The 25,320-nt window shown below is 43.0% G+C and overlaps 1 pseudogene; it reads left to right on the top strand.

Annotated features, from left to right (window-relative positions):
- The first annotated feature begins 894 nt into the window (after positions 1–894).
- The window catches only part of LOC129813366 (uncharacterized), a 28,389-nt pseudogene continuing 3,963 nt past the window's right edge, over positions 895–25,320 (top strand).

Genomic DNA, 25,320 nt, shown 5'->3' with positions numbered 1-25,320 from the left:
CAATATTTCCTCCCATGTCCATTCCTGTTTTGTGTTCCACTGCTCAAATTCACGCCGCTTGGTTCTGGATCGTTGGGTGGTTCTGTAACGGCGGTCCTCCTCCTCTTCAACCGAAAAGGAGGAGTAGTCAGGGAACCAAGATGCAGCGGATGTTGAAGACATAATTTATTAAACAAGACGGGAAAAAACACGAAACGAAATACACTTGGATAAACTAACAAAATAACAAACGGTGTAGACAGACCTGGACGACGGACTCACATAACACGAATAACGCACGAACAGGGAATATAGCCTACACATAAATTAACAATGAACAAACCAAACCGAACAGTCCCGTATGGTGCGACAAAACACAGACACAGGAGACAACCACCCACAACGAACACTGTGAGACAACCTACCTAAATATGACTCTTAATTAGAGGAACGCCAAACACCTGCCTCTAATTAAGAGCCATACCAGGCAACCCATAAACCAACATAGAAACAGAAAACATAGAATGCCCACCCAAACTCACGTCCTGACCAACTAACACATACAACAAACTAACAGAAATAGGTCAGGAACGTGACAGGAATAAACAAACGTACAGTCAATAACACAATATAAAAGTCTATATACAGTGTGTGAATTAATAATAGTGAAGACATCAAAACTATTAAAAAACACATATGGTAGTAAATAAAAAAGTGTTAAACAAATCAAAATATATTTTATATTTGAGATTCTTCAAAGTAGCCACCCTTTGCCTTGATGACAGCTTTGGACATTCTTGGCATTCTCTCAGGATCTTGTCACAGTATCTCTGTGCATTCAAATTGCCATCAATAAAATGCAATTGTGTTCATTGGATAGCTTAAGCCTGCCCATACCATAACCCCACCGCCACCATGGGGCACTCTGTACACAGCGTTGATATAAGCACACCGCTCAACCCACACAACGCTAGACACGCTGTCTGCCATCTGCCCGGTACAGTTGAAAACGGGATTCTCCTGTGTGCCAGTGGCCATCGAAGGTGAGCATTTAACCCACTGAAGTCAGTTACGACGCTGGGTCGGGAGGTGGGGGTGGGGGTGGGGGGGTGGACGGGTCTGTGGTTGTGAGGCTGTTGGACATACTGCCAAATTCTCTAAAACAACGTTGGAGCCAGCTTATGGTAGAGAAATTAACATTCAATTCTCTGACAACAGCTCTGGTGGACAATCCTGCAGTCAGCATGCCAATTGCACACTCCCTCACATCTGTGGCATTGTGTTGTGTGACAAAACTGCACAAGTGGCCTTTTATTGTCCCCAGCACAAGATGCACCTGTGTAATGATCATGCTGTTTAATCGTTTTCTTGATACGCCACACCTACTTGATGTATTATCTTGGCTAAGGAGAAATGTTCACTAACAGGAATGTAAACAAATTTGGCCACAAAATGTTATGCGTATGGAACATTTCTGGGATCTTTTATTTCAGCTCATGAAACATGGGACCAGCACTTTACATTTACATTTACATTTAAGTCATTTAGCAGACGCTCTTATCCAGAGCGACTTACAAATTGGTGCATTCACCTAATGACATCCAGTGGAACAGCCACTTTACAATAGTGCATCTAAATCTTTTAAGGGGGGGGGGGGGCAGAAGGATTGCTTTATCCTATCCTAGGTATTCCTTGAAGAGGTGGGGTTTCAGGTGTCTCCGGAAGGTGGTGATTGACTCCGCTGTCCTGGCGTCGTGAGGGAGTTTGTTCCACCATTGGGGTGCCAGAGCAGCGAACAGTTTTGACTGGGCTGAGCGGGAACTGTACTTCCTCAGTGGTAGGGAGGCGAGCAGGCCAGAGGTGGATGAACGCAGTGCCCTTGTTTGGGTGTAGGGCCTGATCAGAGCCTGAAGGTACTGAGGTGCCGTTCCCCTCACAGCTCCGTAGGCAAGCACTTTACATGCTGTGTTTATATTTTTGTGTGAATTGGATTAGTGTTTGTAAGGTGTTTTAGACATATTTTCAGAATGGATGGGGCCCTATGATAATACTAACAACACAATATGTGTCACGTTCCTGACCTGTTTTCTGTTGTTTTGTATGTGTTTAGTCGGTCAGGGCGTGAGTTGGGGTGGGCATTCTATGTTATGTGTATCTATGTTGGTTAATGGGTTACCTGATATGGTTCTCAATTAGAGGCAGGTGGTTTACGTTTCCTCTGATTGAGAGCCATATTAAGGTAGGTTGTTTCACATTGTTTGTTGTGGGTGGTTGTCTTCCGTGTCTGTGTCTATGCACCACACGGGACTGTTTCGGTTTGTTCGTTCATTTTATGTAGTCTGTTCCTGTTCATGCGTTCTTCGTGTATATGTAAGTTCGTTAGTTCATGTCTGTCTACGTGCGTTTGTTATTTTGTAATTATATAGTGTATTTCGTGTCAGTGTTCGTCTTGTCAAATAAATCATTATGTATTCATCACCCGCTGCGCCTTGGTCCACTCTCTCACCCAAAAAACGATCGTTACAATATGACTATCAAACACCTATGTAAGTAAAATATATATTCTTAGGGTAGCGACTATAGTCAATGTAAGTGGAAAAATCATGCTACTTAATATGTTAAATATCCAATGCAGACGTTTAATCTCAATATCAAATTGTTTCTGGGTAACAATTAAGTACCTTACTGTGATTGTTTTTCATTAAAATTGTCAAAAAGAAACAAAAATAGATTCTTAGCAAATAGCTATTTCTCAATCAAGAATTTAGCTAGGAATGTCTGGGAGTGGTCTGTGGGGAGTGGAAAACTGAAAAACTAGCTGTTATTGGCAGAGAGGTTTGGAACTCTCTTTCTTATTAGTCTATTAAACCATTTACCGCCTAGTGATATTCACCAGGCAAGCCAAAACTCAAACCCAACAAAACAAGCTGAAATTTCAGGCACTAAAAGGGCATTATCATAATTTTTACAATTTCACAGTATTATTCCAACCCCATAGTGTGGAAATATATAGAAAACACAGTGGGACATTTTTTTGATTGCACTGGGCCTATTAGTGCATTATTCATTTAATGACTGGAATAATATCTGCACAATGTCATGGCGTTTTACGATTACATTTTCACATACATGAGTTATTGTTCTCAACAGATTGTGCCAGATAATTAAAACGGACATAGTCTAATCTTGTTGCAAAACTAAAATGTTTAATAAAAGAACCATCCACATCTTGTGAGCAAAGACTGGGCATCCGAGGCTAAGTTAAAGATTATTAACATATTATGTATCACAGAATTTATATTTGTTTTGTTGATTTATCAAATCAAATCCAATTTTATTGGTCACATACACATATTTAGCACATGGTATTGCGGGTGTAGCGTAATGCCTGTGTTCCTAGCTCCAGCAGTGCAGTAATATCTAACAATTCACAACAATACACACAGACCTAAAAGTAAAATAATGGAATTAAGAAATATATCATATGATGAAGATGAAGAAATACCTAATATTATTAGGACGAGCAATGTCGGAGTCCAGAGTATAAATATATAAACTCAGCCAAAAAATAAACGTCAATTTTTCAGGACCGTGTCTTTCAAAGATAATTAGCAAAAATCCAAATAACTTCACAGATTTTCATTGTAAAGGGTTTAAACACTGTTTCCCATGCTTGTTCAATGAACCATAAACAATTAATGAACATGCACCTGTGGAACAGTCGTTAAGACACTAACAGCTTACAGACGGTAGGCAATTAAGGTCAAATTTATGAAAACTTAGGACACTAAAGAGGCCTTTCTACTGGTTCTGAAAAACACCAAAAGAAAGATGCCCAGGGTCCCTGTTCATCTGCATGAACATGCCTTAGGCATGCTGCAAGGAGGCATGAGGACTGCAGATGTGGCCAGGGCAATAAATTGCCATGTCCGTACTGTGAGACGCCTAAGACAGTGCTACAGGGAGACAGGACGGACAGCTGATCGTCCTCGCAGTGGCAAACCATGTGTAACAACACCTGCACAGGATCGGTACATCTGAACATCACACCTGTGGGACAGGTACAGGATGGCAACAACAACTGCCCGAGTTACACCAGGAACGCACAAACATCTTTGGAGTGTTTTCTATCCTAATCTGTAAATTATATGCATATTCTACGATCTGGACCTGAGAAATAGTCCGTTTACCTTGGGAACGTTATTTCAAAAAGGTGAAAACCTGAGGTAAGGCTGACCGAGACACCCAGACATTCCATGAACGCCCTCCAGACCCTCGACGTGAACTGGGGACCCCGATCAGACACTATATCCTCAGGCACCCTGTAGTGCCAGAAGATATGTGTAAACAGGGACTCCGCGGTCTGTAGGGCCGTAGGGAGACCGGGCAAAGGGAGGAGACGACAGGACTTAGAAAAACGATCCACAACGACCAGGATCGTGGTTTTACCCTGTGAAGAAGGAAGATCGGTCAGGAAATCTACCGACAGGTGCGACCACGGCCGTTGTGGAATGGGTAAGGGTTGTAACTTACCTCTGGGCAGGTGCCTAGGAGCCTTACACTGGGCGCACACCGAGCAGAAGGAAACAAAAACCCTCACATCCTTGGCCAAAGTGGGCCACCAGTACTTCCCACTAAGACAGTGCACCATCCAACCATTCCCAGGATGACCAGAGGAGGGTGACGTGTGGGCCTAATAGATCAGCCGGTCGTGGACAGCAGACGGAACGTACAGACGCCCAGCTGGACACTGGAGAGGAGCGGGCTCTGAACGTAACGCCTGCTCAATGTCCTCGTCCAGCTCCCACACTACCGGCGCCAACAGGCAAGAAGTGGGGAATATGGGAGTGGGATCCATGGGCCGCTCCTCTGTGTCATACAGCCGGGACAATGCGTCTGCCTTAACGTTCTGGGAGCCTGGTCTGTAGGGAAGGGTAAACATAAAAAAAACATGGCCCACCTTGCCTGGCGAGGGTTCAGTCACCTCGCCGCCCGGATGTACTCCAGATTGTGGTGGTCAGTCCAGATGAGAAAAGGGTGTCTAGCCCCCTCAAGCCAATGTCTCCACGCCTTCAAGGACTTTACGACAGCCAACAGCTCCCGGGCCCCCACATCATAGTTTCGCTCCACCGGGCTGAGCTTCTTCGAGAAGAAGGCACAGGGGCGGCGCTTCGGTGGCGTACCCGAGCGCTGAGAGAGCACAGCTCCTATTTCAGCCTTGGACGCGTCCACCTCCACTATGAACGCCAAAGAGGGATCCGGATGGGCCAACACGGGAGCCGAGGTAAACAGAGCCCTCAGGTGACTAAAAGCCCTGTCCGCCTCAGCTGACCACTGCAAGCGCACCGGGACCCCTTTCAGCAGTGAGGTAATGGGAGCCCCTACCTGACCAAAACCCCGGATAAACCTCCGGTAGTAGTTGGCAAACCCTAAGAACCGCTGCAAACACTCTGTCCGTTTCTAAGAATTTGTAAGATTCTTATTTGCATAAAATAGACAAAGACCAGCCACCAAATTAATCAATAGCGTTTATTCTCAAGAGATCTCTACTCAAAAAACCATGTACATTAGTTTATATATCACACATAGCGTCATAGCTTTCTAAATGTCCCTCCTCTTCTCCGACAAGGACAAAGCTGATTCCAAAGTCCATTCCAACACACTAACGCACATACATTACACACTATATCTGGATTATCTCCTGAAGTCTCACCACACTTTATTACCACTTAGCTGACAGTTCCAGTCCCCCCCAGATACGAAAAACCTAGAGGGGCTCTTGCTGTCTTGTCTTATCTCCACAGAGTTATAGCTTGGTCGGTTCAAACATAGGTTCATTTTAATTACATTTACATTTACATTTAAGTCATTTAGCAGACGCTCTTAATTCACTTAGTTTTCTTTAGGCACACACATACATTCCTTTCTTCCCATGTGCATGCTACATAACCTCTTTCTTATGAACTAACATTATTTTATGAATATAGAAAAACAGGGTAGAATTCAATCAGTTATAGTTCTAGTTAAATGTATACATCGTTTAGTCATTTATTCATAAAATGCATAACAATCCACACTTTGACTAAATATTATACTCACAAGCACACATCTATTTTTATTAGATAACAATATCTATGGTTATACAAAATCAACCAAACAGATTCCAACATCTGTATTTTCACCGACTGTTCTAGGTCTACTTCAGAATCATAACTCTTCTTATCAGGATTTTCGTTACAATCTTCATCAAAGAAACAGTCTAAACATCAAATCTGGAAACCTAAAACCTAAAAACCTAAAAAAACCTAAACATCAAAAATGGTCTCATCCAGCTTAGGCTCCTCGTATGTGAAGGAGCCGGATCCATCCTCTAGGTCTGGGGGCATGTATTCATAATTCCACTGGTCAGAGCTTGGGATCAGTCCGTATCTCACCATTTGTTGTGTCATCGATTTCTCCAGAGTCCTAGAAATGAGACCTCTCACGCACGGAATAAAGCAACAGCCGCACAAAACTAACACAGTCACACAGGTGAAGGTAGCCCACAACCCAGTGATCATGACATTTTTCCATTTTCCAAACATATGGTCAAACCCATTAGTCAGAGAAGTATCCACCCCAGAATATTCTGCCAATTCGTGAGCTAGGGTGGTTAAACCAGCTAGGGCCTTGGTCACTGATCCGTCTGGAGCTGTGTTATCGGGGATGAAAACCTCATACACCCCCCACCCTTTACAGTCAGTAACATATCCAAGGCTATTCTATTCTGAAATCCCATCAACCTAGTTGCAGCTGTTATCACCAGAAGATTCTTGTTTCCAATCCTGCTAGTATCTGATTTCTAGCTTTGAACTCGTCTGCCGGGATTGGTTGTGTAGGAGTTATTACCTAGACATATATAGACAGATATCACACTATTGAGCAAAAGACAGGTGTACATTAGAATAAAGGAGGAGAAGGCAACACGTGAGTGCATTTGCCATTCTGGTAAAAACAGGAAACTAAGACATAACAGACATAATGGCCAAAGCCATTATAAGCATAAAGGGTAAAAAGGAAGATGTGACACTTAAAGTACATTGTCTATTGTCTAGGACAGGAAACTAAAGCAAGGCCATAAGTGCATAGAATAGCTGGACATACCGAGGTCAGAGAGACACACAAAGAGGGTGCCAGCCAAATTACCAACAGATGGACTATAGGCATAATACATATTTATTTAGGACACTGAGAGGGTCCTGGCACCATTATAATCTAATCAAGAGCGGATACAGGCGTTATTGGGCGTGAACAAGCAGGAAGCCTGAAAATGAAAGACAATGGTGACAGATGACGTATGAGAAGTAACTTAATGTGCATATGCGATGGACTCATTTTGATGTGGGTGTATAAGAACAGAGCCAGTGCTTATGGAAGTTGGTCTTTCCGCGGACTGACACGGCTTCTGATATTTTATATTAAGCCACACATTCGAACGGTCCGATCAGAACGAGTGCATGCCCCCTCCGCTAAACGCCTGACACCGCAAGGTTCACAGCCCCTACTCACTTAGTTCCTACACATGCACATATATATTTACATTTCACAACCCACAAAATCTCACATGCATGCAATTTCATTGAATTCAAAAGTTCTTAGCATTTACTGGGTTTTTAAGAAATTTAAAAGAGAGACCTACGTGACGCCCTTCTCGCTGAGACAGGATCTCTGAAGCAATCCATACAAACATTTCAACTACGTAAGAACAAGCTTACCTTTTTATAGTTGTGTGGCCACATAGTTTCTTTGGACAATTTTGCAAACAATCACCAGCCCGGAACGTCACTCTGTAGCCCCTGTCCCGCCTGGCAAAGCTCGCCAAATATGTCGTGGATAATCATCTCAGAAATATAACACTCTTACAAGAACTTGTAAATTTAATATAGGCTTTTAAGGAAGTGATTGAGGTGGAAACTGGTTATGCGGATTCTAACCTATGGTTAGAATGGATTCAGTATACAGCCAGTTCAGTAGCGAAAGAAGAAGGTTATGCCTGCGTCACAGCTTAACCTGTTGGGGATGGGGGCGCTGTTTAGACTATTTATGCTAATGTGGCTAATTTTTTAAACGGCTTCCCACAAAATCCTTGATCGTACAATATGCATATTATTATTATTATTGGATAGAAAACAGTCTATAGTTTCTATAGGAGTTGAAATTTTGTCTCTAAGTGGAACAGAGCCCATTCTACAGCAATTTCCCTGACATGGAGTCAGATTTGAGAAACGTTGGCCACTTTTCTGAAGTCATTTAAACGGGCACTGTCGTTGCTATGACTATACGGACACTTCTTACGTCTTCCCCTGGATGCCTTTACGTGATGACGATTCCAACGGGCTCGATTGCTCGTTCACAGGCCCTACAAATGAAAAAAACCTTTAGCTAGCAAGTCTTTTCTTGCTGCGTAACGCGCGTGGAAGACACCGACCCTCTCCTGTTCCAAGCGTTAGTTTAGCCTGTTATATTTCTCCGGTCATCTTTTCACTCGTTATAGGAGTTACAAACATCACAAAGTAGTTAATTTAAAGCGTTTTATAGCAATTTATATCCGTTTAGTGCGATTTTGGGACATTTATTTTTGCAACGATGTGAAAAGTTGGGCACGCTTTTCAGTTCATCCCGAACGTAGTTGACATTTCCACATGGCAAGAGGACAGCTTTCCACCAAAAGACGATTTCTCCCAAGAAAGGATCCTTTGCCCAAGATACTGATGGAAGAACAGCTCAAGGTAGGACATTTTTATTATGATAAATCGTGTTTCTGTCGAAACGTTTTAGTGGCTTAGGACGCCATGTTTTTTGACGTAGCTTCGCTTGGCGCAAACTGTATTGAAAAGTAAGGATAAATTAAAAAATGTAATAACGCAATTGTATTAAGAATTAAATTGTCTATCAATCCCTGTCCACCCTATATTTTTTAGTCACGTTTATGAGTATTTATGTATAAGAGTAGATCACTGTCTAAGTGGCGCAAGGACGTTTTCTTTACCAGCTTGTCTACATTTCACATTGTCTAACCATGATTTTGGTGGCTAAATATAAACATTTTCGATCAAACTGTATATGCATGTTGTAATGTGATGTTACAGGAGTGTCATCGGAAGAATTCTGAGAAGGTTAGTGAAAAAATTAATATCTTTTGGCGATGTTGACTTTTATCGCTCACTTTGGCTAGAATCAATGCTGGGCTGCTAATTGCTATGTGCTAAGCTAATATAACGATTTATTGTGTTTTCGCTGTAAGACACTTAGAAAATCTGAAATATTGTCTGTATTCACAGGATCTGTGTCTTTCGATTCGTGTATGCTGTGTATTTTTACGAAATGTTTGATGATTAGTAGTTAGGTAAACACGTTGCTCATTGTAATTATTCTAGTCCATTTGTGATGGTGGGTGCAATTGTAAACTATGCCATATACCTGAAATATGCACATTTTTCTAACAAAACCTATCCCATACCATAAATATGTTATCAGACTGTCATCTAATGAGTTTTTTTGTTGGTTAGGGGCTATAAATATCTTAGTTTAGCCGAATTGGTGATGGCTACTGGTGTTGGTGGACAAATAAAAGATGGTGGATTATGCTAATGTGTTTTTAGGTAATAGATGTACATCTTTACATATTGTGTCTTCCCTGTAAAACATTTTAAAAATCGGAAATGTTGACTGGATTCATAAGATCTGTGTCTTTCATTAGCTGTATTGGACTTTAATGTGTGAAAGTTAAATATTTTAAAAAAATATTTTTTTTGAATTTCGCGGCACTGGTTTTTCAGTGGGGGGGGGGGGGGGTGTGCCGCTAGCGCCACGCTGATCCTAGACAGGTTAACCTTAGTTGACAACTGTCGTGGATAATCGTCTCAGAAATATAACATTCTTACAAGAAGTTGTAAATTCAATATAGGCTTTTAATATAAAATATCAGAAGCTGTGTCAGTCCGCGGAAAGACCAACTTCCATAAGCACTGGCTCTGTTCTTATACACCCACATCAAAATGAGTCCATCCCATATGCACATTAAGTTACTTCTCATACGTCATCTGTCACCATTGTCTTTCATTTTCAGGTTTCCTGCTTGTTCATGCCCAATAACGCCTGTATCCGCTCTTGATTAGATTACAATGGTGCCAGGACCCTCTCAGTGTCCTAAATAAATATGTATTATGCCTATAGTCCATCTGTTGGTAATTTAGCTGGCACCCTCTTTGTGTGTCTCTCTGACCTCGGTATATCCAGCTATTCTATGCACTTATGGCCTTGCTTTAGTTTCCTGTTCTAGACGATAGACAATGTACTTTAAGTGTGTCAGGTTTTGGCCTGGACTGATCTGTTTTTTGTCACTAGATGTCCCCATTGCACCTTTTTCGAACCTTTTATTTATTCCTTGCTCTTTTTTTATTTGCACCTGTGTGTCGTTCCCTTGTTAGTATTTAAACCCTGTGTGTTCCTCAGTTCTTTGCTCAGTGTTTGTATGTTAGCCCCCAGTCCCAGCCCAATTCTTTTTGTTCGAAACATATAGTTCTCTTATTGGATTTTCCAGAGGTTCTCTGGTTTAGTTCTTGTGTATTTTTGAGTAGTCTTTTGAGGTCTGTTTTTACCACTTTGTGGAGTTTCTTTGTATTTTGGAGGATATCCATTTTGTGCCTCTTGGCTTTATTTTGGACGTGGTGGATTTATATTCTTTGCCTGAAGATCTTGTCCTTTTATTAAATCATTATCTCTAGTACTGCTGAGTCTGCCTCATCTTCTGGGTTCTGCCAACTATTAGTGACTTTCTCTCACCGGGTCCTGACAAAGTGTCACATATTCCTTTTTACCCTAAGCCTTTATGCTCATAATGGCTTTGGCCATTATGTCTGTTATGTCTTAGTTTCCTGTTTTTACCAGAATGGCAAATGCACTCACGTGTTGCCTTCTCCTCCTTTATTCTAATGTACACCTGTCTTTTGCTCAATAGTGTGATATCTGTCTATATATGTCTAAGTAATAACTCCTACATAATCCCTCCTCTTGAGTGTAATTAGCCTCAAAAACTACACTAAAATGACATATAGAGAGTAGATATCAATACCAACAGTTGACTAAAACATAATCAAAATAAAGCTTACAAATCACCTGGACCAAACATCTCCAATAGATCAACACAGACAGGAGTAAAAGATACAATTTCAAACATAATACACTTACAAAACCCAACTAGACCAAACATCTCCAATTAATAACATAAAATAGGAGTAAAAGATCTAGTTAGTACAAAAATAAAAAACACTTATAATCAACCATTATATTTTAACGAAGCAATGAACATGTAGTATGTCCACACATCCAGAAACTATCAGCTATTCCTTAATCCTGATTCTTTAACATTTCAAGATATAATGTTACTTGAGTTATATTACCACATTTACCTTTGTGATTCACAATCATTCCTTTATCAAATTTACTACCTCCTGCAGTTTCTAACACACAAATAGTTTATTAAATTACCTATAGTGTTTCCCACATCCATCCCATTATCTCCATAGCTGTAGAAACATTCATATTCACTTTTTACAATAGTAAACATATCATTATGAGGACCATTCAATTCAGTTCTTATTTTTGTACATTCATATTTTCACAACATATTTTTATTTATTCACTTCTGCCTTTAGTGTTACCTAATGCCAAGATGCATCTATGTTACACAAAAGAATGTAGTATTTTCTCTGAATACATTGAACATTTTACATTTAACACATTCTACAAATGATGCAAGTTCAGGTACTATCAAAAGATCAGACAAAGGTGATTTTCTAAACAAAATACAATTGTCCATTCTGTGTTTGTTTGCCATATACTTAGCCCATTCGTACCACTCGTTCTTCACTACTTCTTCTCGTGTGCTGTCCTTGAGTGGTTCTGATTCTGAGATATCTGTTGCTTTTACAATGTTTTTGTCTTGAGGTAGATCATTAGAGTTTATCAGAAAGTTCCAAATGTCAGTAAAAAACCCTTCTGGTTCTATTGTCTCAGGTTTCTTTGTGGGTACAGTGGACTGCTTGGTAAGGACAGTTGATGTTATCTTAGTGGTAGCTACTGTATTCTTCACAGCAGCTGCCACCATTGTTGTTGTCGTTGTTCTAGTTGTCACAGGTTCTTCCTGTTCAGGTGCAGGGGTGGGATCAATCTTAATGACCTTGGTGCTACTCCCTTCGGTCACTGTTGTTCTTGTTATTTCAACTATATTTTCTTCACCTTCCACTGGTTCAATCTTGTTCATGATGAGCACCCACTCGTCTTTTTCTTTGATTATTAATGGCAGGTCACATCCTTTCGGGTCTGAAGTCGGGTCCCGACTTCTCCCTTTGTTTGGTGATGTGTCCATCCACAGAATGCAATCTCCGGTAAGGGTTTGATCCTAATTATTGAGATAGACTTCAGTTCTCCTGCTTCTGTTATGAGTTGAGGTGGAACAGAGATTCTAACCTTGTCAGTCTTTTTGGATTGTTCGGCTGGTTCCTCTCTTCTCTTCCTGTTTCCACCATACATCTTGATTGTGCATGAGTCTGTTGTTTCTATACTATCATTCACTGTTACTTCTGTTATGTCAATGTCATTATTATTTTGTTATTCTAACTTCAATTGTCTGATAAGGGGACCATTCAAGAGTTGAAAGTCAATTGTGGGGAAATCCCCATTTTCTTCAGCTTGCGGGACTTTTCCTCTTTCTTCCCCTTAGGCTCCCTCCTCAGGCCGGACTGGGCTTCCATCTGGAAGGGTGTCAATTTTAGGGAAGAGATGTTCTCATTCTGTAGGTGGTACTTTGGGGTCCCTCTGTGGAGGGCTTCCTTCAAGGAGGTCTCGATCGTTTTCGCTGCTCCTGCTCCCTCCGGGCTCCCTCCTGGTGAATCAGCATCCTCTGTGTCCTCATCTCTATATGGTTGTGTCCCTCTCTCCGTTGGGACTCAGTTGATCCCACTTCCTCCGGAACACTCGAACGTAGACTAGATCTCCTGGTATCACTGGGAGAGGTCCTTCTGGTCCCCTTGGATCATCAGACGCGGAACCTCTCGTCTTGGTTCAGGTTTCTGCCTTCTTTCTGTGAGGCATTCAGACTTAGAGACATGTGGCCTCTGTTCTATAATTACACCATACATCCTCTTACTTCCATCACTCATCACACAACAAACTGACATTCCAGCTGAAGCTGGCGAACCCCTCTCCTGGTTTCCTAAACATAAGACTTGGAAAACAAAAGACAAAACATAACAGTATTGACAATGTTATGTGTTATGCATAAATATATTAATGAAAACTGAAATCTGAGACCATGACAATTCCAACACTCTCTTCACCTGACTCTATGCCTCCAGGATACTTTTCTGCTGGACTCCACAAAAAATAAAAGCCCTAAAAAGCTTCCTCATGCTTCCACCCAGTCTTCCCCTTTCGGCCCCAGGTTCTGAGAGGTGTTCCCAAATCATGTCATTTTTTACTTAGTTTCCCATCTGCTCCATTTCAACTGATAATCATGTGCATAACCTTAATCAACATTATCTCTTCTTGAAGTAATTCAACACTGTATATGCTTTCACATCAATGCCTTCAACATGTTTGTTTAGAGTACAATTAGCCTAACATCTATCCTTTTTCACATGATGCATTAACAAATAAAACAAGTAGCCCCCAAACTCAACCCAGTATGTCTATAGTGGAATCTAGTCTTTCTCTCTCTCTCTCTCTCTGGTTCCACGTCCTCTGTCATGGTGTTTTCAAGCTCACCCATTATTCAGCTGGACCATACTTCTTGTGAGACTTATGCACCCACCAAAGAGAGACATGACGATCTTTACCACAACAGGTGCTGTAAGAAGTATACCCCCAGCCTGGTGTATCTTGATGTACACTCAGTCTCCAGAATTCAGCCCATGGCCTTCCATTTAGCCTCTTATTTCCTGAGGACATACACACTAACACATGGGTTATTTCCTGACAGCAGACTTTCTTCTTATAGCAAGATCACTAATTCTTAATTTTTAAATAACAGCCCTATGTAAACATTCTGTCTCAAGTACCTGTCCTCCTGCCACAGAAATATTCATAATGATAGCCAAATGATGGTCCCTACAGCAACTGCTGTAAAATAACATGTAACCAGTCAAGTGTCTTCCCGTTGGAAGAATATCCAATCCTAACAAAACTAAGTCATAAGTTTCTTAAACTCTAGTGTTCAAAATGCCACCACTTATTACTTTTACCATAATCTAGGTATGTGTAATGTTCTATTTACTTTAGAATTGTCCCTATATTTTACAAGGCCAGCTGTCTTTCCTTTTCTGTGAGTTATCTCCTCTAATATTATACATAGTTTCTAGAAATAACACCCCTTCACTACCATTACCTTCATTTATGAGTCCCCTCATATCCCCAATGTAGTCACAGTTTTTCTAACCCATAACACATGAGTCACTACTCCTAATTTCCTTCCATAGTTTGATACATACTTAAACATTCTCAAATCAATTTTAATCCATTTATATCATTCCCTCCTCAGGAACAATATACACTTAAGTTCCTTAAAACAAAAATAAATTGACCAAACAAGAAAAAGAGAAAAATAAATTATAATAACTGCACATTTTCAATAAATTACAACTATTTGTAATGTAATTAAACCTGGGGAAAACGTCCATCCGTTTCATTCTATGCCCATGTTATGTTGGTCTCTTTCTCCTTTATCCTTGAGTGTCATCGCACAACAGACTATACCTTTTATTCAATTACTTATATCATTACAATTTATCATTACAATTCCAATGACATTATAAAACAAAGAAACAAAAAACCTTTAATCTAATATTCTGTAAATTTTGTCAACCACCCTGTCTCAGGATTAGTTTCCAGAGCTTCCCTAGGCCTAGTAAATTTAAACAGTTCTATATCCAAATCATAACTAAACCGTTCTTTTTTAAATACATTTTCCAACCCAATATTCAGGATAACAGTCCTTAGTGTTTACTTTAACTCAAATTTGACCTTATCTATTCAATACACATCATCCCTTTAATTAACATTTATACAAAAAACTTTTAGTACCAGTAATATCTATTTTCCAAATAGCCCTTTTGTCTCTGTTTTTCTCTCATGAGTGGCCTGGTAATGAAAGGTCAGTACCCCAATCCCCTTTAGTCTTTCTCCTCCCTGGCACATATCATTCCAGCATATCTATTTTTAGATACAGTTCACAGGTCATCAGACACAGTTGTCCCTCACTATTCAGTCGGTTAGGGTGGGTTTGAGCTCCACACACACTTGTTGTGGTGATAATGTCTCCCATACATTAAAGCATTCTGACGTCACCTTCCATGATAACTCCCTTATTCTACTGGTGATCTCTCAGATGAATTACAGATTATGTAGTTATCAACATAACCCTCGCAGAGACGCACATTCCAAAAAACCCTTTGGAGTAACTTTCATCACCCCATTTTTACATATATTTCCCTTTTATATGCAGAATGAACAAAGCACATTTGTGTATTGACCCAAAGACCATAACCCCAGGGAACTGATAATTTTACCCATGAACCCATGTTAAATCGAAAAAATAAACCTATTTGAATAACTTAGTCAATTTAAGGTTACAACTCTTCATAATTTTCCCAGGGAAATAATAGATTTTCAAAGTAATTATACACTTTGAATAGAGACTGGTGTTTCTTAATCATTTTATAATTAAATCCCACCTGTTCCAACAATTTCTAGTGAAGGTGATCAGTCTTTCACGGGAAATTCTTAGGATTCAGGGCATTTTGACACCATTATAATGTTTCCACTCCCCTTTCTTTAGAAACAACTTAAATACATTTTTCAAAAACATTTCCATCCTTTTGCATACCCAATTTGAAACTGAATTAAAAAAAGCCCTTCCAAAATAAATCAACTAACGCATATTCATTCCCAGTAATATGGGGTTTTCTTACTAGTGAACCATAGGCCAAGAACACACAGGAACTGGCCTCACTTATCTGGAACTCCATTTTTTAGCCTTATCCAGATATTTTTATTTTTTAAAGCGGCTGACTTTAACTAACTGCTTTCCACAGTATCGCAGTCTCCAATGACATTTTGACCAGAGAAGATTAAACCCCCTTTTTCTGGAAAAGAAAGTGTACATATCGTTAATATTCACAATGTTACCTTTTAATCAGCAAACCAATAGTATTACTTATACATAGATTTTATTCTATAGGCGTCTTAGCAGTTTCAGAGAATGACGGTATAGAATGTCTAACACAACTAAAATCCCATCGGTACTCTACTAGAGGTCAGGTAAAACGGGATCTAATACTTTTTTCATCACATATAAACTGTAATCTCTATGAACCACTCATTGATCGATCAGAGACTATACACCGCCAAGTGAAAATTCCATTCTTACTAACCTCAAACCGATTAGTTCTTTGTTCTTTTGACAAAGATGCAAAATCTTGTATAGCGGCATTTCCTGCTACCACACTAAGTTCCAGTGTCACCTTACACTCATTTTTCCCATACCTGATATTCCCATATCCAAAACAGGGAGCTATTTTCTTTATGCTTTTAGATATTCTCCATAGCTCTGCTAACCACCCGCACGTCTGCGAGGACGAGCAGAACCATATTTGTCTTTCATAGTAATGTATTTTCTGATGATAGAATGTTGACATAAGAATGCCTGCAAATCGAGCTTCACATTATGGTCCCATGCGACTGTTCCAACTCCCAATTGCCTCCCTGAATTGTTTATTTTATTTATCCTGTTTACCGGGTAATGGCGTCCTCCATTATCCAGTTTTTTTTCATATTCAATCCGAATTCGGTAGAATTAATGTGCGCTTCTTTCAGTGACTCCATGGCTTTATTAAATCCCTCATGTCTCTATGCTAGGGAGAAACAGTCCTTTTGTTTTCATGCCACTATTTATTTATTTATTTATTTTTCCTAAACACTCCCATCGTATTACACAACTTTTATTTACTATTTTCCAAGGTAGAGCTACCCACTTTCCCAGATAATAATTCATTAGTCACATCACTTAATTTCTCCTATCAAAGCCTACTTTATAATGTCTGTACTATATTTCTGAATACTACAGATGACTTAATGTCTTACTCTAGTACAGTACCTCAAATATCGCTGTGTTTTTCCCTTTTTGCTTATTCTATCACTTTAACTTTATTCAGTGTATTAAATCCAATGTAATACATTTTTCCTTCTAATTCAGCTATTTATAATGTCTACACTGTCTTATCTATTTATTTATCCGCTTGCTATATTGTCTTTTAGCCCATTTTACTGTTTAATTCCTGATTCACGGTTTTAGTGAAACAATGTCTCTCCTGTTCTTCAGGCTATTTTTAGACCGCAGTCTCTGTTGGCACAGAGTGGCTGGTCTCCTGCTGTTTTCCTCCCATTTCGTTACACTGCTCTTGATATCTTCAATGTGTGTTCTAGACTTCTGTTATGGTGTTTCTTGTGTATTTTTGTCACTATTTATTCTAGACAGCCTAGATTTATTTTAACCTCATAGTATAATTTCAGTTTATTTTTTAACTTTTTTCTTTCTACTTTGCTATATACTATTCGTGCCTTGTTTAATACCTCTTTAACACCTATTGTATTTTTACAATGGTCTTTTAACACATTATGACGTAAATTTTTTATCCTTATTTATAACTTATTTTGCCCAATATTTTTCGATTTTGTTCCTCTTCCCAGTGAGAGTTAAATGCACTCCTCTTCTCAAATTACACTCAGTTAACTGTCAGAGAGGCTTGCGCATTCCTCTTCCTACCAGTTGGTCACAGACACACACACACACACACTATTTTCCTATTTTTTCTAATCTGCTCATTCATCACAAAGAATTGTCATTCATTTGTTCACGCATACCCTTTGTTTTACCTAAAACGACCTCTAGTTCTTTCCTACTAACTTATTTCATTTTCTCAACATAAGCCAGAATTATACTATAGGATTTTTCACGATATGACGAGACTACTGCCTAACCGGGTCAGCCTGTCTTCATACCCTATTCACCCACCCAATACTGGCATACTGGCCTCTATTCTGTATTAGAGCAATATCGTGGCGTGACCTACCGATTTACAGACCCCCGTTTAGCTAGGGTTTTTATCTGCAGGATTTATTTTGCAGTTGAACCCAGCACAATCAGGCCAGTGTTTCTTCCGCATCCTATAAATATTCACCCGTTCAGTCCTCCTCTTTTCAACAGGAGCGGTAGCCGTGAATTATGCCACCCAAGCGGACCCCTTTCTAAAATGTTCCTTTTTAAAGGGCGGTATCGTGGACTTTCTAACTACTTATTTATGCAGTCCTCCATTCTTTTTAGAGCTGTATTCATAAGTAACCTGTCCAAGCTTTCCTTCTACTAATTTCATGGAAGAGGTATTACAGGATTTTCTACCTACTTTATCGGTTTTGACGGTATGGGCTGTCCCACATTATAGCCAGGCATCTCAGCCAGAGGGTGCAAACAACCGCACCAGTTAAGATCTTGTTATGTATATCCGCACCGGTCCTTGGCTCTGGAATATTCTGCTGTCAGTATCTGTTTTGTCAGGGGCTCTGCTTGTATTCTAGCTGACTATAGAGCTCTCACCTGCTCTAACCTCCTCTACCCGGAATGACACTAGGGTATCAACCGAAACCTGGTCAAATCCAACATAACATAACCCTAGATCCTCCTTCATTACCTTTATGCAATACTTCTCTCGCTCCGGATTGCAGTCAAAAGCCCTCACCTTCACTATACTTCACCTCCGTCCATACTAAGTATGTGGATCTATATAGCCCTCTCTCTCTGTGTGTGAGCTATGACCTGTCTCCGTGAACTACACGGGGACCTGTACAGATATCTTCCATAATGGCAAATAGTCCTAGACTGCCAAGAAGTCAGAGACCCCATGTGGTCTACATAGAACTCCACTGAGACATCCTTCCCAATCTCCACTCTCACTTCCTGTTTATCCAGATCAAGTGATCCCACATGCTTGGTTAATACAAAATCCTCATCGTCTAAACTATGGGTCAAGTTACCACCTTCTGAATTCTCGAATGGGTCCTGGTGTATTAAGGAATATTGCTCCCACAATAAGACAGCTCAGACCAATCAGCACTCCTGTAAAGCTCCACCCCCTCCCAGAGAACATATCATCAGCCAGAGGCCAGCCCACACTTTCACTTCTATGAACGCTCACAGTGGGGAAAAGACTGGGTCAGAATCTTCATTAGAGAGATTACCCCCGAACCCTGTTGGTTTCGGTTCTCCTCTTTAACACTGTGATTGTTCGACAGTGTCAGTGTGTCTTACCCTTTTGCAATGTGTGACATGAACCCAGGTAGCTCTTTCAGCTATTCTCACCGCGAAGGCTGTCACCAGGAGTACTTAGTATGGCACCTCCCAACGGGGCTGCTTCCCGTCTATTCTCTTCAGGGACTGGATTGAGTGAATCACCTTCTCCTGTAATTCACCTGTAGTGCATAAAATCTTGGACATACAGGTTTGGTTAACAAACAGTTTCGCATTTGTTCTATCTGATTATACTGTATCTTCAACTTCTATGCCTACTTGTTAGCTAGAATTTTTATTTTATTAGTTTATTATCCAATAGGCCACAAAGTGTCCTATCCTAGGCCCCCTTAGGCCCCGTCCTATCCTAGGCCACAACTTACCCATCCCCCCTTTGATACCTGGCTCCACCCAGGTAACAACATTGCCGTTTCTCTAAACAATGACTTAGGTAAGATTTCACAGACACTAGTCAATGCTACTATTTCGGTGTCACTCCTATCTTGCTCATTTCCTGGCCCCCCTTCTAAACCTTCTCCTCTCTGCTCTCAAACCTTCAAGGTCTCAGCAGTGCATGTCTCCCCAGCCTGGTGAGTTCTGTGCCTGTGCTAAGCACTAACCCTCCTGCATGTCTCCCCAGCCTGGTGAGTCCTGTGCCTTCTCCCAGAGCCAGGCCTCTTGTGTGTCTCTCCATTCCAGTGATAATCCATGGCACGAAGCCTCCAGTGATAATCCATGGCAAGAAGCCTCCAGTGATAATCCATGGCATGAAGCCTCCAGTGATGATCCATGGCAAGAAGCCTCCAGTGATAATCCATGGCACGAAGCCTCCAGTGATGATCCATGCCACGAAGCCTCCAGTGATGATCCATGGCAAGAAGCCTCCAGTGATAATCCATGGCACGAAGCCTCCAGTGATGATCCATCGCCCTACAGGTCTCGAGCACCGAGCCTGCCCAACCCTACCTGGCTGAATACTCCCCGTAGCCAGGCCAGTGCAGCGAGGTGGAATAGCCCGCACTGGGCTGTGCTGGCGAACCGGGGACACCATGCGTGAGGCTGGTGCCATGTACACCGGCCCGAGGAGACGCACTGGAGACCAGATGCGTAGAGCCGGCTTCATGGCACCTGGCTCGATGCCCACTCTAGCCCGGCCGATACGAGGCGCTGCTATGTACCGCACCGGGCTATGCACACGTACTGGAGACACCGTGCGCTCTTCCGCATAACACGGTGTCTGCCCGTACGCTCGCTCTCCACGGTAAGCACGGGGAGTTGGCTCAGGTCTCCTACCTGGCTTATCCCCACTCCCCGTGTTCCCCCTCCCAATACATTTTTGGGGCTGCCTCTCGGGCTTCCTTGCCAGCCGTGTTACCTCGTAACGCCGGTTCCCTGTTGTTGCTACCTCCCCTCTCCTAGTTGCCTCCACCTGTTCCCATGGCAGGCGATCCCTACCAGCCAGAATCTCCTCCCATGTGTAACATCCCTTGCCGTCTAGAATATCCTCCCATGTCCATTCCTCTCCAGATTTCGGCCGCTGCTGCTGCCCGTTACCACGCTGCTTGGTCCGGTTGTGGTGGGTGGTTCCGTAACGATCTTCGTCTGGAGAAAGAGAGGAGGACCAAAGCGCAGCGTGGTAAGTGTTCTTGATGAATCTTTAATAGAACAAACTGAACACTGAGATACAAAACAATAAAGTAAACTACTGAAAACCGAAACAGTTCCGTGTGGAACACAACGACACAGAAGACAACCACCCACAAAACACAACAGAAAACAGGCTACCTAAATATGGTTCCCAATCAGAGACAATGACTAACACCTGCCTCTGATTGTGTTGTGGTTTTCGTTTGGCCTGATATGGTTCTCAATCAGAGGCAGGTGTTAGTCATTGTCTCTGATTGAGAACCATATCAGGCCAAACGAAAAACACAACATAGAAACACAAAACATAGATAACCCACCCAACTCACGCCCTGACCATACTAAAACAAAGAAAATACAAAAGAACTAAGGTCAGAACGTGACAATATCCCAATCCACGTGATCGAAGCAGTCTTGAAGCGTGGAATCAGATTGGTCGGACCAGCGTTGAACAGACCTGAGCGCTGGAGCTTCTTGTTTTAGTTTCTGTTTGTAGGCTGGAAGCAACAAAATGGAGTCGTGGTCAGCTTTTCCGAAAGGATGGCGGGGGAGTGCCTTATATGCGTCGCGGAAGTTAGAATAACAATGATCCAGGGTTTTACCAGCCCTGGTAGCACAATCGATATGCTGATAGAATTTAGGGAGTTTTGTTTTCAGATTAGCCTTGTTACAATCCCCAGCTACGATGAATGCAGCCTCAGGGTGTGTGGTTTCCAGTTTACATAGAGTCAGATAAAGTTTGTTCAGGGCCATCGATGTGTCTGCTTGGGGGGAATATATACGGCTGTGATTATAATCGAAGAGAATTCCCTTGGTAGATAATGCGGTCGACATTTGATTGTGAGGAAGTCAGGTGAACAGAATGACTTGAGTTCCTGTATGTTGTTATGATCACACCACGTCTCGTTAATCATAAGGCATACCACCCGCCCCTCTTCTTACCAGAAAGATGTTTGTTTCTGTCGGCGTGACGCGTGAAGAAACCAGCTGGCTGCACCGACTCCGTTAGCGTCTCTCGAGTGAGCCATGTTTCCGTGAAGCAAAGAACGTTACAGTCTCTGATGTCTCTCTGGAATGCTACCCTTGCTCGGATTTCATCAACCTTGTTGTCAAGAGACTGGACATTGGCGAGTAGTATGCTAGGGAGTGGAGCGCGATGTGCCCGTCTTCGAAGCCTGACCAGAAGACCGCTTCGTTTGCCCCTTTTACGGCGTCGTTGTTTAGGGTCGCCGGCTGGGATCAGATCCATTGTACTGGGTGGAAGGCAAAACACAGGATCCGCTTCGGGAGAGTCATATTCCTGGTCGTAATGATAGGGAGTTGACGTTGCTCTTATATTCAGTAGTTCCTTCCGACTGTATGTAATGAAACCTAAGATTACCTGGGGTACCAATGTAAGAAATAACACGTAAAAAAACAAAATACTGCATAGTTTCCTAGGAACGCGAAGCGAGGCGGCCGAGGCGAAGCGTTCCTAGGAAACTATGCAGTATTTTGAGAGGCGGCCATCTCTGTCGGCGCCGGAAGTAGTCCCAGGTGTGCAATTCAGGTTGGCGAGCCTTTAACCATGCCCACAAGAACATGGACCAGATTTTCTTACACACACAAAATGTGCCAACCTACATCACGAGAACTGTACAGATACTTCTCCAGAATGATGATGTCCTTGTTAAAAGCCTTCTCCCGGATACATTAGATAGCATTGCCAACATATCAACCAGCTGTGTAGAACTGGCCAAATCTGTTGAAAGTAAGTTCCTTGATGTCACTGAATTGATTACAGAGCTTCTAGAGAACTGCACATGTGCCAAACAGAAATATGGCAGTCACCTGAGAGAGGTTAGGGAGATGCTGGAGGACGAAAAATGCAAGAAAACCATGCTACAGGAGGAAAATAGACAAGCTGAAGAGGCATTTAAGAAACATGGCAAGGAGCTTAAAGAGGCTAATAAAAACTTCCAAAAGGCTATCGACTCCATGCCGTCAGGATGGGACATCGGAATGAACTTTGTAGAGGGATTCACCAATTATATTACCTCTTTAATTGGAGGAACAACAAATGCCACAATTGCAGCGGACAGTAGTGATACACATGCAAAATATGATACATCAGGAAGTCCAAAAGACATGTTTGCAACAAACAATATAGTTAGCAAGTGTAATGCCCGGGGTGTAGTGGAGGAAGGAGTCAGACGCAGGAGACAGAGAGTTCAGAGTAGCGTAACTTTAAATCACCACAGAGGTGAACACGACGCCACTAAAACCAAATGCCCCAACACACAAGGGGAACTAAATTGTTCCGACAATATAACGTACACGAACCGTGACATACAAGCATGTACAAACAGTACACAAAACAATCCCGCACACCCAGCAGGCGGGCCTGGGTAATAAAGCCCCACTAATCAACCTAACAACAAACAAGTGTAACCAATAAACAAACAAGGAGGGGGAGGAAAAAAATCAGTGGCAGCTAGTAGGCCGGTGACGACGACCGCCGAGCGCCACCCAAACAGGAAGGGGAGCCACCTTCGGTAGGAATCGTGACAGTACCCCCGCCGTGCGCCAACACCGGCCTCGAGCGCGACCCGGAGGGCGAGGCGCAGGGCGATCCGGATGGAGGCGATGGAAATCCCTCAACATTGACGGATCCAAAATGTTCCCCACCGGTAGCCAGCACCTCTCCTCCGGAACGTACCCCTCCCAGTCCATGAGGTACTGCAGGCCCCTCACCCGGGGACCCCTCGATGTCCAGAGGGGGAGGAGGGACCTCCGGCACCTCACCGTCCTGCAGGGGACCAGCTACCACCGGCCTGAGGAGAGACACATGAAACGAGGGGTTAATACGATAATAGGAAGGGAGTTGTAATCCATAACACACCTCGTTTATTCTCCTCAGGACTTTGAAGGGCCATACAAACTGCGGCCCCAGCTTCCGGCAGGGCAAGCGGAGGGGTAGGTAGACGCTGTCCCCCGGTACTAACACGGGGGCCTCACTGCGGTGGCGGTCAGCACTCCTCTTCTGCCGTCCACTGGCTTGTTTGAGGGATTCCTGGACGGCCCTCCAGGTCTCCTTGGAGCGTTGCACCCACTCCTCCACCGCAGGAGCCTCGTTCTGACTCGGATGCCACGGTGCCATGACCGGCTGGTAGCCCAACACACACTAGAACGGGGATAAGTTAGTCGAGTGAATTTTGGGCCAACTCCGCCCATGGGACGTTCCTAGCCCACTCGCTGGGCCGGTCCTGGCAATACGACCGCAGAAACCTACCCACCTCCTGGTTCACTCTCTCCACCTGCCCATTACTCTCGGGGTGATAACCGGACGTCAAGCTGACCGAGACCCCAAGACGCTCCATGAACGCCCTCCATACCCGGGACGTGAACTGGGGACCCCGATCAGAGACGATGTCCTCAGGCACCCCGTAGTGCCGGAAGACGTGGGTAAATAACGCCTCCGCAGTCTGTAGGGCTGTAGGGAGACCGGGCAACGGGAGGAGACGGCAGGACTTAAAGAACCGATTCACAATCACCAAAACCGTAGTGTTCCCCTGAGACGGGGGAAGATCGGTCAGGAAATCTACAGATAGGTGAGACCATGGCCGTTGTGGAACGGGGAGGGGTTGTAACTTCCCTCTAGGAAGGTGCCAAGGAGCCTTACTCAGGGCGCACACCAAACAGGAAGAGACATAAACCCTAACATCCCTAGCAAAGGTGGGCCACCAATACTTCTCCCGGAGGCCCTGCACTGTCCTCGCCACCCCAGGGTGACCCGAAGAGGGTATGGTGTGAGCCCACCGAATCAGTTGGTCCCGAACACCAAGCGGCACGTACCTCCGCCCAGCCGGGCACTGAGGAGGCGCAGGCTCCGCCAGTAACGCCCGCCCGCTCGATGTCCAATTCCACCTCCCATACCACTGGTGCCAACAGCCTCGAGGCGGGAAGGATGGGAGTAGGCTCGATGGCCCTATCCTCTGTGTCATAAAGGCGGAACAGTGCGTCAGCCTTTACATTCTGAGACCCTGGTCTATACGACAGAGTAAACCGGAATCGGGTGAAAAACATGGCCCACCTTGCCTGACGTGGATTCAGTCTCCTAGCTGCCCGAATATAATCCAGATTCTGGTGGTCGGTCCAGATGAGAAAAGGGTGCTTAGCCCCTTCAAGCCAGTGTCTCCACACCTTCAGAGCCCTGACCACCGCTAACAACTCCCTGTCCCCCACATCATAGTTACGCTCCGCTGGACTGAGCTTCCTCGAAAAGAAAGCGCAGGGACGGAGTTTTGGTGGCGTGCCCGAGCGCTGTGATAGCACGGCAC

The sequence above is a fragment of the Salvelinus fontinalis genome, chromosome 16 (genome assembly GCF_029448725.1).
Source record: "Salvelinus fontinalis isolate EN_2023a chromosome 16, ASM2944872v1, whole genome shotgun sequence".
Lineage (NCBI taxonomy): Eukaryota > Metazoa > Chordata > Actinopteri > Salmoniformes > Salmonidae > Salvelinus > Salvelinus fontinalis.
This window is presented reverse-complemented; position numbering and strand designations above follow the sequence as displayed.